The sequence below is a fragment of the Austrofundulus limnaeus genome, unplaced genomic scaffold (genome assembly GCF_001266775.1).
Source record: "Austrofundulus limnaeus strain Quisiro unplaced genomic scaffold, Austrofundulus_limnaeus-1.0 Scaffold128, whole genome shotgun sequence".
Classification (NCBI taxonomy): Eukaryota; Metazoa; Chordata; class Actinopteri; order Cyprinodontiformes; family Rivulidae; genus Austrofundulus; species Austrofundulus limnaeus.
In genome coordinates, this window is record NW_013952530.1 from 122,093 (window position 1) to 138,001 (window position 15,909).

General features: G+C 39.7%; 1 long non-coding RNA gene across 5 annotated transcripts in view; it reads right to left on the reverse strand.

Annotated features, from left to right (window-relative positions):
• LOC106522372 (uncharacterized) overlaps positions 1 to 15,909 on the reverse strand; it is a 46,906-nt gene that overhangs the window by 10,708 nt on the left and 20,289 nt on the right. For 4 of the 5 annotated variants that reach the window (XR_001310778.1, XR_001310776.1, XR_001310779.1 and 1 more), the window contains exons 2-3: positions 1,453 to 1,729; positions 403 to 491 (exon numbers count right to left, since the gene is read on the reverse strand). This is a non-coding gene — a long non-coding RNA (uncharacterized LOC106522372). Of the gene's footprint in view, positions 1 to 6; positions 122 to 402; positions 492 to 1,452; positions 1,730 to 15,909 lie in introns of those variants that run through there. The other variant, XR_001310780.1, reaches the window with a different exon arrangement.

Below are 15,909 nucleotides of genomic sequence, written 5' to 3' on the forward strand. Positions count from 1 at the left end.
CACACACACACACACACACACACACACACACACACACACACACACACACACACACACAAAGAGCTTAGTTCATATTCTTAAGAACAATAGAACTCCTCATCCTCTCTTGTATTGCGGTTATCTTCTCCCCACAGAATAGGAATGTGAAAATGGCCGTGACATGAGTTGGTAGGAAAAAAGAAAAGGAATGTTTGAGGGGAAAAATAAAACCAGTTAATGTAATAGAGGGAAGGTCAGAGCACATTTTATTAACACAAACTAACAAAAACAAAGTTGTGAATGTAAAGAACGAAGACAATTTTTAATGCCTGTTTAGCCAAGAYGTCAATAAAAACGCATTGTCGTATCGCATTTGATGAGTAGATAGTTTTGTAAGAGATGTCAGAACTGTTGAAAGCTTACCGATGCTATTTTTTAGCTCCATGTTTCACAGCGTTTCTTCTCACATGTTTCTCACATCAGCTCACAATGTGCTCTTCTTAAACACACAACTGTGGAACATAAAGCCTGTTAAAAATTCACCTGCAGCTATTTACAGTGCTGAACCCCCCCCCCCCAAAAAAAAAAGTAAATAAAAACGCGCCTCTACTTTGACGGATGTCATGTAATTCTCCTCGTGTGCATGTTTATCTTCACAGCACGGCGCCGCGATGCCACTAACTTTGTCAAATGATTTTACTACAATGCAGATTCAGCACATTATAAATGATGTTATCTTAAAATCTGACAAGGTGACAGTGTTGCCTTTGTGTGAGACGTTTGTTCATTTTTTCCATTTTTCATCCTGTTAATTTAATGAATTGATTTAAATCCACAAACTTTTTCAGTTTGACTTTTACCATAAATTGTAGTCTGCATTGTCACATTATATGTAAGATAATTGATATTTAATTGTAAAAAGGGCTCTTTTATTCTTAGTTTATTATCATCACAAAGCTGGTTACATGTGGCATTAATAATGCAGTTGATTCGATGAGACTGTTCTGATGAAAGCTGCTTACTGCTTTGGTCAAAGAATATGGATCTTAAACAATTTGAAGGTTGTCGATCAAAGAAGCAGCTATTAGTTTTTCCCAAACAATTCAAATCAATTATTTAGTTTTGCTAAATTCAAATACCCAGACATATTTTGGGGTCAAACGAACACAGCAGTTTTTACGAGGGGAACTATCGCTCCAGACTTTAGTTATATTTGATAAAGTCACTTGATGCAGGATAATTACTTCTATATCTGAACTAATAAAGGCTATGATGTTAAAACTTTACTTTTAGTTCTTAGCCAGTTTTGAAGGTTTTATTTTCTTTCTTTTTGTGGCACGTTATTTCACATAAAAGTTAAGACAACATTATTGTTCTAATAATAATGTGAGAGTACTACTTTTATTTTAAACTAGATACAGCATAGCGGTAACACATATGACCACCACATGTACCCAAAGCAYCAGAACTCACCAGAACAGATTGATTGTGTTGGGTGGGGGTCCAGAGGGGTGGGGGTGTTCATTGGTGGGCAGCCCAATCAGAGCTAAAAAAAAAAACAAACATCTGAAGCTCCTTTGTTGAATAGTTATTGTTAGAAACATTTTTRTATATCCAGACACCACCTTTTCGGATGGAGCCCCTCCTCAAATATGTGGTCTATCGTAAAATCGTTGGCTGACACAGCGTAGGTCGGACACATCTGCATTCCTGCCCAGCTTATCTTGATCGGTACAGCCACTGAAAATCACTGAAAAATAAATAAATAAAATAAACAGTATGAAAACAATATGACCCCTGCATTGCGTACGGGGCTTATATTATGGCTTTTTGAAGGTCAAGGAAAATCCAGGCTAACTGCCAATGGGGTTGACATGTATGAATTAAGGATGAGGTTCCATTATATCGAAATAAGGTTTAAGTATTTTGATGCATGGAACTTTCTGATATCATAAGTGGATCCAAACTTATGATTTAATTTGTCTTATTGATTACAATAATACAATTATATTTGGTCTGAATCCTAATTTTAAGTAATTACCTCCGCGAACGGCGAGGTAATGTTTTCAGTCACGTATGTCAGTCRATCTGTCGTTCTGTCTCTGGACAACATTACTCAAAAACTTGTGGACGGATTGTCATGACATTTACATCACATGTGGGTACTGGGCCAAGTAACACACCACTACATTTTGGTGATGTTCCGGATCATGATGCGGATACAGGATTTTTTTTCCTTTTAATCCTTTCAGATCGGCAAAGCTGTGATGCTTTCACAGGGCTTCTGTAAAAAACTGACAGCTTTCAGTGTTTGGATTTCAAACTTTATAAAAGTAATTTTAGAACCAGATGTAATGATGAATAATTCTTGCCATAATGTGCGCATTTTTACGCATTTGGTGCGCAATTAGAGAATGTTTTGTGACCAGGAAGTGCGTGACTGCACCATGAAACCCATTTTTCCCATTTCCTCAAACACGCCACATTGTCGGTAGGCTTGTGCACAGATCGATGAAGACTGCGGAAGAGGAGTGACGCGGTGGACTTCAGACTCGGAGGTTGTTTGTTTGTTTGTTTGTTCATTTTTATWATTATTTAACTGAGGCCAGATCAAGTCAAGAGTTATTTGTGCGCCCCTCTATCCACCTCTCGCCAAACTTTGGGGAAAAAAGAATGCGCAGAGCGTGGTTGTGACCCCTGTGCGTGGTCCTCACAAAAATAGGAAGACGCGTGTGTGTCTGTGTGATTAGACACACAATGGAAACTCTGTTTTTTTAAATCACGCAGCACCGATGCGAAAGCTTTCAACAATAACGTCGGGTGATGAGTCTGACTTTTTTCCTTTTTTTCCACATTGGACTCAACCGGGAAGAAATTCTGTGCATACTGCTGCTTAAATGTTCGCTACATCAGAACGTATTCGGCAAATGTGTTTCCATCTCTGCTTTTGTGCATTTACTCTATTACAGGATGGGGGACRTTGGACTTGGCGGAGGTTTGCACTCTCCGAGTGCTTCTAGTTTTAATGAAGATTTTTTTAAATGTCATTATAAAGAGGAAACTTCAGATTATAATTGAATATTGAGATTTCCCAGCTGGAAATAAACAAAAACATTTCGAGCTCACAGAAAAATCTCCAAATTTTAAGGCGTTTTTGCTCAAAATCAAGTTTTTGGTTGCTACTGCTCAAAACAGTGCTTCAAATTTTTGTTTTATGATTATATTTCAGACAGTTCTTTCAAATGATATTGCTATGATGAAGCATTTCTTCATTATGTTTTGACAAAGTACAATTTTTGCAAATGTTTTAAKTAAAACACTATTTGTCCTTTTCTCCATATACCACATTTAGACTTAATCTTCGTTTCGATGTGATGGGTCAYATGGAGCACTTGAACAAGTTGAGGACGACTCAGTCCAATAACTAAAATTCACTGAGTTCAGACATTTTGTGTTTATTAAAGTTGCTTAACTTTCAACAGTTTGTTTAGTGGTTGAGGAGACATTATGACAACAGTCGCGCGCACACACACACACACTGCAACATTACTACCCTTTCATTTTTAGTGGCTGGTAATAATAACAACCATGTGACTATTTCAACCCTAGCTACTGCTGACTATCAGTTTACCTCAGTCATGCAAGGTCACACCAGCCAAACACACTTCCATGCCCTCTAACTAATGCATGCTTTCAGGGCCCCTCCTCTCTTTCTCCATCATTAATGTTCATCTGATGCCTGACGCTCAGTGAGTGATCAGACCCGGCACTTCAGAGGCTCCACACGTGTCTGCTGAGTAGGGACACTCATTCACGCTCACATCCAGTGATTGACATTTTACTGAGGCTAATGAAGGACACATCTCTGTGGCACGGGCTAATAAACCCATTGACAGCAATAGCAAGACGAGTTATTTAACACCTTTGATCTTTCCTCTGAGCGCCGGCAGCCCTGAAAGACCAAGGTGATGATCGTTTTGAAAGAACTTAAAGTGCAGTTTGAACTCTTGAAACAACACTGCTCAGACTCCTAAAGCGTTTGATTTAAAGAAATACCAGTTAAATTAAGGTTCAAGTGCGGTACTAGTTTGCCACAATAGAACAATCACAGGTTGAGTGGAAAATTCTCACCAASCACCGAAAGAACGCTGACTCTTGTGGACACGAACTCTACGGCCTTGTTCATACCTGCCGCTACATATCCGCCTCAGCTGATTTGACTATGTGTGGTTGGCTCTGTTTGGGAGAGTTCACATCCCGGCCTTTTAATGTGTGTCCTTGCAATCAGATGTCAGGGAAGCAAAAACAGAAGAAGTCGTAGAAAAGGGAGGAAAATGTGCAAACAAAGAAGACAGATGAAAATAGTTTTTCTTACTTTGAGCAGCTCTTGGTTGGTTCGTCACAACAGGAGGTTGTGAGATACGAGCTTCTTCATCCTCAAGTGTCATTCAAGGAGAATCACCCCCCCCCACACACACACACCTACTCTTTCTGAGATGTGCTGTACATGCTAACCATGCAACAAACAAGTAACTCAGGAAACAGAAAAACGTTTTGCATTCAACCACTTTCTCCTACTTCACCATTTGTTTCTATGGCTGCGTCCAAATTCAGGGGCTGGGTCCTTCGAAGGACAAAAGAGAGCTGCCGGGCCTCAAAGTTTGGAGACGGGGGGGGGGCACTTTATAAAGAGAGTCAAACCATTAAAAACTCATACAAGGGGATAAAACAGACGTTTTACATGGTGAAATGTGACTGATGAAAACTTAGGAGCTTAATCCGACACCAGTTTGACGATGAATAACGTCGGGTGACGAGTCTGACTTTTTTTTTCACATTGGGCTCCACCGAGAAGAAACCCCGTGCATACTGCCTGCTTAAATGTTCACTACGTCAGAACTTGTTCAGCAAATGTGTTTCCTTCTCTGCTTTTGAGCATTAACTCTTACAGGATGGGGGGAATTGGTCTTGGTGGAGGTTTGCACTCTCCAAGTGCTTCTAGTTATAAATAAATATATACCCATTGTAAATCTATATATTTTTAATCAAAATTTACACGATGCTAAAACTGTTCCAGAATACTATTGTATAGAAAATATTATTTTCAGTATTTTTTTCTTAAAGGCACAGTGTGTAGGATTTTGTCAAGTCTTTTAGCCGAAATTGAGATAATCACTAATGACAATAATAAAAAACATGTCTAATCATTGCAGACAAAGACCTTGTTTTATTATTTTTACCTTTATAAAAAGCTGTTTATATCTCCATGGTCGCGGGTCGCCACTACAGGCAGCCGCCATCTTGCACCGMCATCTTGTCTACGAAGGCTCATGAAGGACAAACTRCGGTGGCGGCGTCAAAAACGGTTTTAGTTGTAATACTATAAATGTAATATTTGTTGTCTGTCATTGTAGCTGGGATAATTTTACTTATTAAAGCTCAATCTTACCACTTGAAACATCACTAGTCCTGAAGCTGCTGGTAGACATCGCGGTTGGAATTATCATCAGACACCGTAGCAACTCCTTTGCGTTTGGAAGCGGGGGGTGGGGGTGGGGGGAGGACCAGGGAGGATGATTCAACCACTCAACCACTAGATGTCGCTGAAAACAACAAATCCTACACACTGTGCCTTTAAATCAAGCACATTCCATAAGTCTATCATTTAGCACAAATGAGCTGTGCTTCTTTTAGCTTGTGCGCAAATGAGCTGACCGTACGGATCGTGCTTCCGGGACAGATCGGGCAGCCACAGTACCCATCCCTCAAATCGGGGCAAAGGGAGGACACGTCGGCCGCATCGGAGGAGTCTTCGAATTTGGACAGCCTCCGGCGTGGCACAGTGATGTAAGCGGTCAATAAATTCGGCCGAAGGACGCATCCTCTGATTTTGAACACAACCAATGTCTCTTTTAACGYTCTTATCATAAAACTTTTTTAGCAGAACTTTATTTGCAGCCTGACAATTTCCAGAACATAGGAGGTGGGAGAGTTTGTTCAAAAACTTTTAAGTGAGTGTACATCAGAAGGTGGGGGTGATTACAAGCCAGTTTTGTTGCTAAGCTTTGCTGAACTGAACTTTATTCTTACTTTTTACCACTTTCCCTCACATTTTTTCTCCTCTTTTGCCTTGATGCTAAAAAATACAGCAGACCTTGAAACAGATGAGCTTTTCTTCTTGTTTTCTTTAGAAAAGATCAAGTCAGGGCAGCCAGGAGAAAAAAAGGGGACCTCTAATAAGCTGCCTACATATCAATAACATATCACAGTGGAGGTTGAGTCCCATGCTGCGTTGGCAGAATGATTAAAAGTTACCTGTGCCAAATGAATACTGCTGTGGTGCCCCAGGTTCAGCCAAGTTGAATACGAGGCGGCCTTTTACTTAGCCAGCACTGTTTAATTAAAACACAGTCAAATGAGATTTTGCCACAATAAGGGATGATAATGGTTCAGCTGGCTGATAGAGCTTTATCTGTTCTCATTAGCCACTCCCTTGATAGCCTTCATGTAATGGAGAAGTCCATCACCCCATCTCATTTTGGAGGAAGTGAAGGAAGGAGCACAGAAGAGGAGACGAGTTGGTAGATGGAAGGTAGAAAATAGGAAATAATACAATTAAGAAAATGCTAACGCTCTGAGAGTTATCTCTGTGGGCTAACACCGTTGCTGCAGCACTCTGCTTTTGCAAAGATTACATCAGAAAGGTTTTAATTGTGATCATAATTTAGCTGGACTCCTAACCTGCTGACATTGATGGGCTCCAGAATCAGTGTCTGTCCATTACTAAATGTAGCCCATTAACTCTGCACAGTGGTTTGTTTGAAAAAAATAAATAAAATAAAATAATGGGTCAAAATAAGTTGGGATTGATCTCCTTTCCTTCCACAGTCTCAACCATGCATTATCCCTAATAAATGATATGTTCCTCACAGTTTRCATTGATTTTGTATCAACACCTTAGCAAGAAATAGCCTGCTGTATGCTGTATGTGGTAATTGGGATGACAGCTGTGGGATTGTAGGTGGGTATATAACATCCATGATTTTATTTTAGCACCAGACAGGTGTTCAGGTTTAGGTGTTTGACAAGCTTTTGAGATGAATTAATTCCTTTATTAAGCAGGTTTTTGCACAAAAACAGGCTCAAATGAGAACAGTATTTCTTGTTAAAAGTAAACTTTTTGCAGTCAAGTGAACATTGAGCTTTATAGCCACATTTTGAGTGGCTGTTTTTTTCCCCATAATCATAGCCAATAAAGAGCACTTTTTTTCCTTTGTAAATGGCATTACATTATTATACCTGCAGTGTTGCAAGGTGTTGATGCAAACAGATTGTTACTATGCTTAGCCTCGACATATTTGCACAAAGTTAAAAGCTCATCGACGCAGGTTTAAACGTCGTCAACATCATCAGAACGCTTGGAGTGTGATTAATCACCGACCGGACACAATTTACCCAAAACAGTCAACACAGAGTTCAAGTGGGCTCAGTTCTCCCTTCATAGCTCTGATTAGATTATGATTGATATTATTGTTGTAAAATAGCAGCATAATGATATAATTTTGATGCTGCATTGCCCACCAACATGCTAATGCAGAACTATTCGGGCAGAACTATTCCCTTTTTTTTTAGTAAAAACATAAATTCTATCAGTACTTTGTACCAATAATTGTAGGAACTGAGCTCTGCACATAAATATACCTTTTATTTTTTTAATTTTATTTTTTTAGTTTTTACATCCATCCCATTAAAGACGATGTATATTTTAAAGTAGATTTGATTTTTTTTACAGAAATAATTAGCACTAGGAATAATCCCCAAAGTAAAAGGATTTCTGAATCGAATTGCCAGCCATGTGCAWAGACTTTGTTCTCTGCTGCTGCTTGAGAAATGAGATGTGATTAGCACACTACTTGGGTCATGTCTCTGCTTTGTTTTTAAATCATTTTACTTTGGAACATGGGATAAGGTAGGGTTATACCCAAAGAATTAGTGTTCTGTGAGTGCACGCTAAATTACCATAATTTCTGTGAGCTGCAGTATTTAAGAGCTAATCGTTTGTGCTAATTCTTTTTTTTAAATCACCTCCCCATGCCTGTTATTATGAAAATCATTAAGCAGACTCATTAAGGGCCGAGGGGCAGCATACCTACCTTTATGTTAAACAATTGCACTTAATTGCTGAAATCTACCCAGTTGTTTTCAGAAACCAGTTAGTTTTGAGTTTAAATAGTAAGCTGATATGATAAAATGTGCTGGTCTCTTGTTTCATCTTAAAAAAGTGTGGTTTTATTAAAAAATAAGATTAATTGTTGTGGCAATGAGCAGGATTATACACCGGATCAATAATGCCTATTATAGTAGAGTAGAGTAAGTAAATCAGTGTTTAGTAGATTATTTCATTGCTTCTTGGCAATAAACATACCATTGGAAAGCCTGTTGTTTTCCTTTTTAAATGGTGCCACATTTGTAAGGAACGTGCATTTGTGAGATGAGCAGCAGAGCAGAGTGGGCAGCGCACATGAAAAATTTGCCAAATCTCCTCTGCCACTTTTGTTGTTATTGTCAATTGATTTGAGCTTCTGGTAACCCCGGGTGTATAAGAGTTTCTCTTTTAATTATTAACACATGAATATTATTATTTTATTATATTGCATTATTTTGTGGATTCTTAATCTGGGACCTGAGTCCAAATTTCATACCACAAACCGAAGTTGGTATGACAGTAAAAACCCTTGAATCTATTGCCAAGAAGCATTGTTAAACACCCAGTTCAACCTATTCTTCCACATAACAGGTTTGTTGCATTGAGATCTAAAGAACAGCAAAAAACTTAATCTTTTGTCAAAACTTTTAAGTAATTCCTTTTTTTTTTATTGATGGCCTCCCTTCTCCCCTTATAGCCATCCTCTCCACACCATTATTATGAAATGTTTTTTTATTAATAAAGGAAAAAGAAGAAGAAAGAAAAAAGTGAAATGTAATGAGAGTGAAAAAGAGATTGGAAGATATGTAAAATATATGTTGAGAAAACACAAGACAGCACACCGGACTTTTGGCTCCACACCTACAAAACAAAGTTAGCAAAACCACAGCAACAAAAATGCATATCTATATAATTATAATGAATTTAGCCTTGCTGAAAACCATACCCATATACATATACAAATGTATACATATACATATAAACATACCCCTATCTACATATCCAAACACTTTCATATACATATATATATATGTATATATATAGTTTTTTTTTTTACATACACATACATACATATACACATTTATAAATATACATACATACATACATATACACATAAATACCCACAAACATACATGCACACATACATACATGCACACATACATACACATATCCACATACCCTTCAGTCAGTGCCCGAATAGAAAACCCAGGATGTAAACACCTGTTTGTGTGCAGTTGTGAKCATGCATGGATCTCTCCCGTGGAATGTTTCAAAGTGACTGTGGGGGGACCACAGATGCGACCCGCAAAGCCGGAAACCGACATTGGGAGACCAGTGCCAAAGACCCCGAGAGGGACCCCAAGCACACAGCCCCTAGGGACACCCGCGCCGGAAGGGCCGCCCACCCACCCCCCAAAGAGGACCACCGGAGAGAACCGGAAGAGCCCCACCAGCGACCACACACAGCAACCCCTGGGGCCAGCAGTGACGAACTCACAGGCCCTGCTGGTACCCACCGTGCCAGAGTGGATCCAGGCACGGACACAGAGGCCCAGGCCCCCAGGCCGCACCCCCCCAGGCCAAGGCCCGATAGGACCAGAGGGGCCCCAGCCCCACCGGGCAGCCACCGGGCCGAGCCGGCACACGCCCAAGCACCCAGCCCCGGACAACGAGAGCCACCAGCGCGCCGGCGGGCAAAGGCACAACCCTCCAGAGGACAGCATGGTCAGGGGAGTAGTGGGCCCTTAAATGATCCCGAAGAAGGGGCCGCCTAAGTCCCAACCTGACAAAAATACAAGCATACATAAACACAATCACACAGTCCCACCCTCATCCTCTCACCCACTCATTCAAAGACGCACAAGATGGACGCCACAATCCACTCACACTCCCCATACATACATTATACCCCCCAGGCCCAGGATATGCACCCACCCCCTGCAGAGGGCAGCTCACACCCGAACCCAGGAGGTAGACCCCTTCAGTCTGGGGTGGAGAAGAGCAGACAGCCAAGTCCCAGCCCGGGCCGCACCAGTCCGATCACCAGCCCCCCGCCCCAGCAAAGCCACGCCCCGGACCACCCCCACACCCTACCAATGGCCAGGAGCCCACCCCCAACCGACCACTCCCCAGACTCCGGCAGCCACCCCAGCCAGCGGGCCAACCACAGCAACCAGGAGCCAGACTCCGGGAGCCCGAACAGCCCCAGGGAAGCCGGAGCCCCTCCAGAGCCCCTCCAAGCCCATGTCCGCCCGCAGCCCAGGTCCCACCAGACGGTCGGCCCCCCCCAGGACCCCATCCCCAGACAGCCAACGGGGAACGGGGGAGTAAAAAAGACCCCAACACACACACACCGCCACCCTCAGATGTACTTACTTACTTTTAAGTAATTCTAATGGGGACCTTCACCCAGGCTATTATTAGAACACGAGTGACGTGACTGTTGACACTAACTGCGTTTCAATTGCAAATGTGCACAAAACTTTGTCAATATTCTGTTAATGTCGAAAACACTGTTTTGCAATTGTGATGTTTCCATTAAGTAAGAAATGCTATTAAAGTCACRKGWRWAYGTTTGTTCTCGCGATAAGTCATTACAAACATGGCGGCAATAAATGTAAACACATGCATATTTGCTACCATGGCACTAGCGCTCATCAGAGGAGACATCTGCATCTTACTGAGGCTTTCAAGTGACAAGCCCCTTATACTTGTGAGCGGTTACGTATGCTGCGTTTTTGGGAAATTGTAGTCGGTGAGTTTACAACTTTTACAACTTTGGTGATTTTACTACTACTTCTACTTCCTGTTGTCTTCTTCATCGTCGTCTTTTTGTATCACGTATCACGTGGCTCCCGTGATACGAAAAAAGTGTTTCCATTGCAGTTTTGCGAAAAACACCAATTTTGATATGGTCGATGCTATGATTATCTTTAGAGCCATCACGATAATCTGGACATCCTTAAGATTGTCGGAAGGGCAAAAATCGGCATGATTATCTTGTAGTGTGACGCTGGCCTTAAATGTTCCCAGGACTGCACTCTTCCAGACAGAAATCTCTGAGGTTGTTCCCAGGATTTGTCTGAGACACTCATCTAGTGTCTCTTAACTTTGCAAGCGTGCCATGTGCCTTAACTGTAAGATCACTAATTTTAACTTGTTTATATGATAAATGAAAATGCTCATGAAAATGTTGGATGAAAAGATGTGAGGATTATGACATCAGACTAATACAYATCCTATATTTTATTTCAGCGAACATGCTCACAACAAATTAAACCTGAACCTTTTAATGCAAACATGTGAACTAGCAGTTTCTGAGAATGCAACTGGCATGGCATTGTGATCATATTTATAAAACCTCACTCCTCAAGCATATGCACTTTGCGATAAGCTGACAGAACTCACAATTACCACCGCAGCTAATTGGGATTGCATCTCTTAGAATTCTAAATGTAAGACTGCAAGTTACTGAGGCTCACACTTCGATGTTTTTAAGACAAAAAAAGGGATCTAAATAGCCAGCTTCCAGGGAGAAATCTAAAGCTTGAGAATAGTTTTTTTTTTCTGTTAGTCTAAAAAAACTGTTATCTGGTTCTCAGAGGTTGCTTTTTTTWAAACTCTGATGGAATCAAAACAAATCAGATGCAAACCCTGAAGTTTCACTTTTTGAGATACGGGTGTACATAAATATTCCTAAACTGACACTGACACACATGCTGCAGTTCAGCTAGATGCAAAATTAAGATTTWACTGCAGCTTCACAAAACTTCCCCCCATAACTTCTTTGTTACACTGTCAGCACATTTCTTTATAGCGGGAGAAGATAGGACAGCCAGAGGGCCGTCAGCTGCTTCATTAAGGATCTCAGCACATCCAATTACAGAGTTACAACTGTTTGGTTAAGGGACAGAAAAGCTTAAGAGAAAAGAGAGAACTATAAAATGAGAGAAAAGAATTGACAGAATTAAAGGCAGAGAGGAAAAAACYGAGGAAGAAAAAAGTGAAAAACAGAATTCATAAAAAGGGTTGGGGTGGGAGATGAGACATAAAATCCAGTATTAATTTAGACTTATTTTTTATCCAAATATATTCAGCATATATAAGCAATCCTGGTGCAGTGATTAGTAAAACACACCGTTCAGAACTCAACTTTAATTAAGCACATGCTGTCTTAGTGCTTGTGGAATGATAACTTTATAGGATTCATGCCTCTGGTTCACTGCATGCCTCATCCTRCACAAAACTATTTCAACGGCAATGACTAAAGGATGTTCACAACTCGCTGCAGAGCCAAGTTGCAGATTAAATCAAAAGAATTAAAATGTTTACAAAAAAACATGCAAGTCCCAAAATAAAGAAGCAGAGATTCAGTGATGAATTTATGAAAGATTTTTAAGATCATCCCAATTATCTCAGTCTCAAAAAGTTTGTATTATTTTATCACATGACAGTGTGCTGGACAACAAGTAAATTGATTTAAAAAATCTTTAATAATGTTAYGAACAACTCAGATCTTTGTGTTTATTCTACACATTTAGTTCTCTTTGCTCCCCAAGGAGTCGTGTTTGGACCACTGTTTCCCACGTTCTGCATTGCCAGTAAGTTTCCTAAAAATGAAAAAAAATTCAGGCCCACAAATGCGTTKATTCTGGTGACGTTTAAGTCCCGTAATAAAACTGTTTATTGTTCAGTTATTGTTTGATGCCATGTTTTTTATTAGTTCACTCTTGTCTGATTGAAATCATTTTCAGACCTGTCATATTAAAGTGCCTGTGATATCAAAGTGTTTTGTAATAAATATGAATGCGTCTTTGTAAAGTTAACATTGATAATATTCTGCAAAAAAATAAAAAAAAATCATGCTGCTGAGACTAACAGTTGTTGAGATATTTGTACATGAATAAACAGGAAGTGTTCCCCTTTGGTGTCACTTCCTGTTTCACTTTGGCTAAGGCAAGATCGAAAGAAAATATGCCAGTTATGTGACAAAATTAATCTTGTGAATTATGTCAAGTTTCTTATAGATGTTTTCTTTGACTTTTKATAATTGAAACATGCACAGGCACTTTAATTTTAAGATTGCTAGTTTGCTTTAAAAAAAAAAGCAACGTAAAGTTATTTAAATGTTCATGCTTGCACAGAATTCACATATCTGTTTATTAAACACAAATTGTTGGACCTGTCAAAGATGTACGTTGACCCCAGACAAACATTTGTTTTCCATTCTAGTCTAATTCACAAATGTGATGCATCATTTAGTCTTTAAGAATTTGTTTCTGAAATTAATCTTTTAAGCAGTAAGAAAACATTCCAATAGAAACTCAGTTTTTTTTATATCATACATTTTTTCACAGAAATGTTGTATATATTCAGTTCTCTCACAGTGGCGTCCACAGGTTAATTTTGTGATGGAGCCAGTGCTTCAATGCTAGGATTGCATTTCTAATTCAGCCTGGCAAAGAGCCCGGTGCTGGCAGAATGCCTTACCTGGCCAGGACAACAGAGCAATGTAGTCCAAATGCCCACAGAACCCGGAGTTTTTCAACCTCTCATTTCCAGCCAGCTGATTAACATAGACGCTTTGATACAAAGCAGCACACACTGTTGTGTCTCTGTCCCATTCACACAGCTACCCATTTTCCCTTTATTTGGCACACTGAAAAGGATCCTGAGACGAACATGACATAAAGAAGAATTGTGCAGGTATGTTATTTATGGCTCAGTTATTTAAATGGAAGAGTTGCTTGTGAAAATCAATACTGTTGTCTAAGAGGTTCTACTTTACATTTATCCTGCAGCAAGTCTAACTGCATTTTTAAATAAACCGTACTGCAGTTCAAAGGGAGTTGGTAGTAATAAGAAATTTTTACYATGCTGCCAACTAACATGGTGCAGTTGATCCAGTAGTAGATACGTCTAATAATAAGCTGAACAAAACCGCATATTTGAAACATTCAAAAAGACCAGGATATTTTATCGAACAATATCACTCCACAACAGGGTTTCTTTCAATCTCCGTATTTATTCGGCTCACATGCGAGACAATAAGGCCTGGTTCATCACGAAAATGTTTCCTGTCTTTTTCTATGATTCTCAGCATGATTAAATCGGCTTGAATGACAGAATAAACAACACAGCCGTCAGCACCATTACGACTCTGTTGCCTGTCTATTCTCCATTCTCAAACCTGAGCTGCAGCGGACACTGTTGTCTTCCTAATTATTTGGAAAACAAACAAGTTGCTTGTCATTCTGTTTTAGTTGATCTCTTCATCTCCTTCTTCACTCCTGGCCTCATTGGCAGAATGCTGAATAATGAATAGCTTCAGTGTAGTAATCCACACGTGGGAGAAAGTCTAGGTTTAGTCATTGAGCTAACATTTATATCACATTTATGTAGTGGGATTGTGGTAGAACAGAGGTACGACTCATGAAGTCCATGTCTGTTGGTTCCCTTAGAGCTAATCTCCCATGACCTATTGCCAAACAGGAATGCGGCATCAACACCTCTTTTGTTTTTCATGCATTAATGTTATTTAGGGATATTTAGCAAAAGTCTAGACCAGTGATTCCCAACCTTTTTATAGTTGTGTACCCACTAGTACCCCTTCAGTCAAATGTAATGATGATTTTCCAAAAATACAATGTACAGCTGATTATTAAATGAAAATTATTTATTTAACCCCGTAGAACATTTAATTCTCAGGCATTGTGTTCTTTCCAACTCAAATTGAATTTAAAGATAAACAAGTTGCCTTGAAAGTGAATAATTAAATAAATGAACCAGGTAATGGCAGGTGCAGGAAACAGCAGCATCCAAAATACTTTGTATTGTCCAAATACCCTAAATTAGCAAATTCTACAAGATTCCKCATTTTATACATGATTCCATTTCTATCAGTTTCGTGATTCCGTTTGCATTTTCCGCATTGCAGAAATCATAGGGCCCTACATTTCTCAGTCTTATTTTTATTTATTTTTTTACACACCTGGGAAATTTTTCCACGTACCTCCTGTAATATGCTCGCGTACCCCACAGGGTACACATACCCCTGGTTGGGAATCACTGGTCTAGACAACGCAGCATCATAGTGAGATTTTAATTGTATGCAGTGACTGTGCTTATAATTGCAACAAATGATGTTATCCCTGTACACATGACGACCCATGAGAGACAACCACAGTGGTTAAAAACAAACTGCTGATGCAACTCAATTTGGCATAGTGGTCATTTGAAATGTTTGAGTTATACATTAAGTTTTCACCTTAAAAGAATCATCTATAAACTTAATACAGCCGTAGACTAAACAATATTCTCACTACAATAAACAACTCCCAAGGTGACAACGTGCTCTGCAGACACACAGAGAAAAATGTTGAGGGATTCAACAAAAAAAAAAAAACTCTTCTCATAATTCAGCGATCGGTGTATAAGTCAACCTACCATACCTGCCAACTTATAAACAGCGGGTTAAATAAGTATTGAACACGTCACCATTTTTCTCAGTAAATATATTACTAGAGGTGCTAATGACATGAAATTTTCACCAGATGTCAGTAACAACCCAAGAGATCCATACATACAAAGAAATCAAACCATAAATGTCCAGAAATGAAGTTATTTGTAATAATGTGGAATGACACAGGGAAAAAGTATTGAACGCAAGCCTGCCCCTTGTCAGTGCAAGTTAATATCAGCTGGTTCAGTCCCAAATGATGACC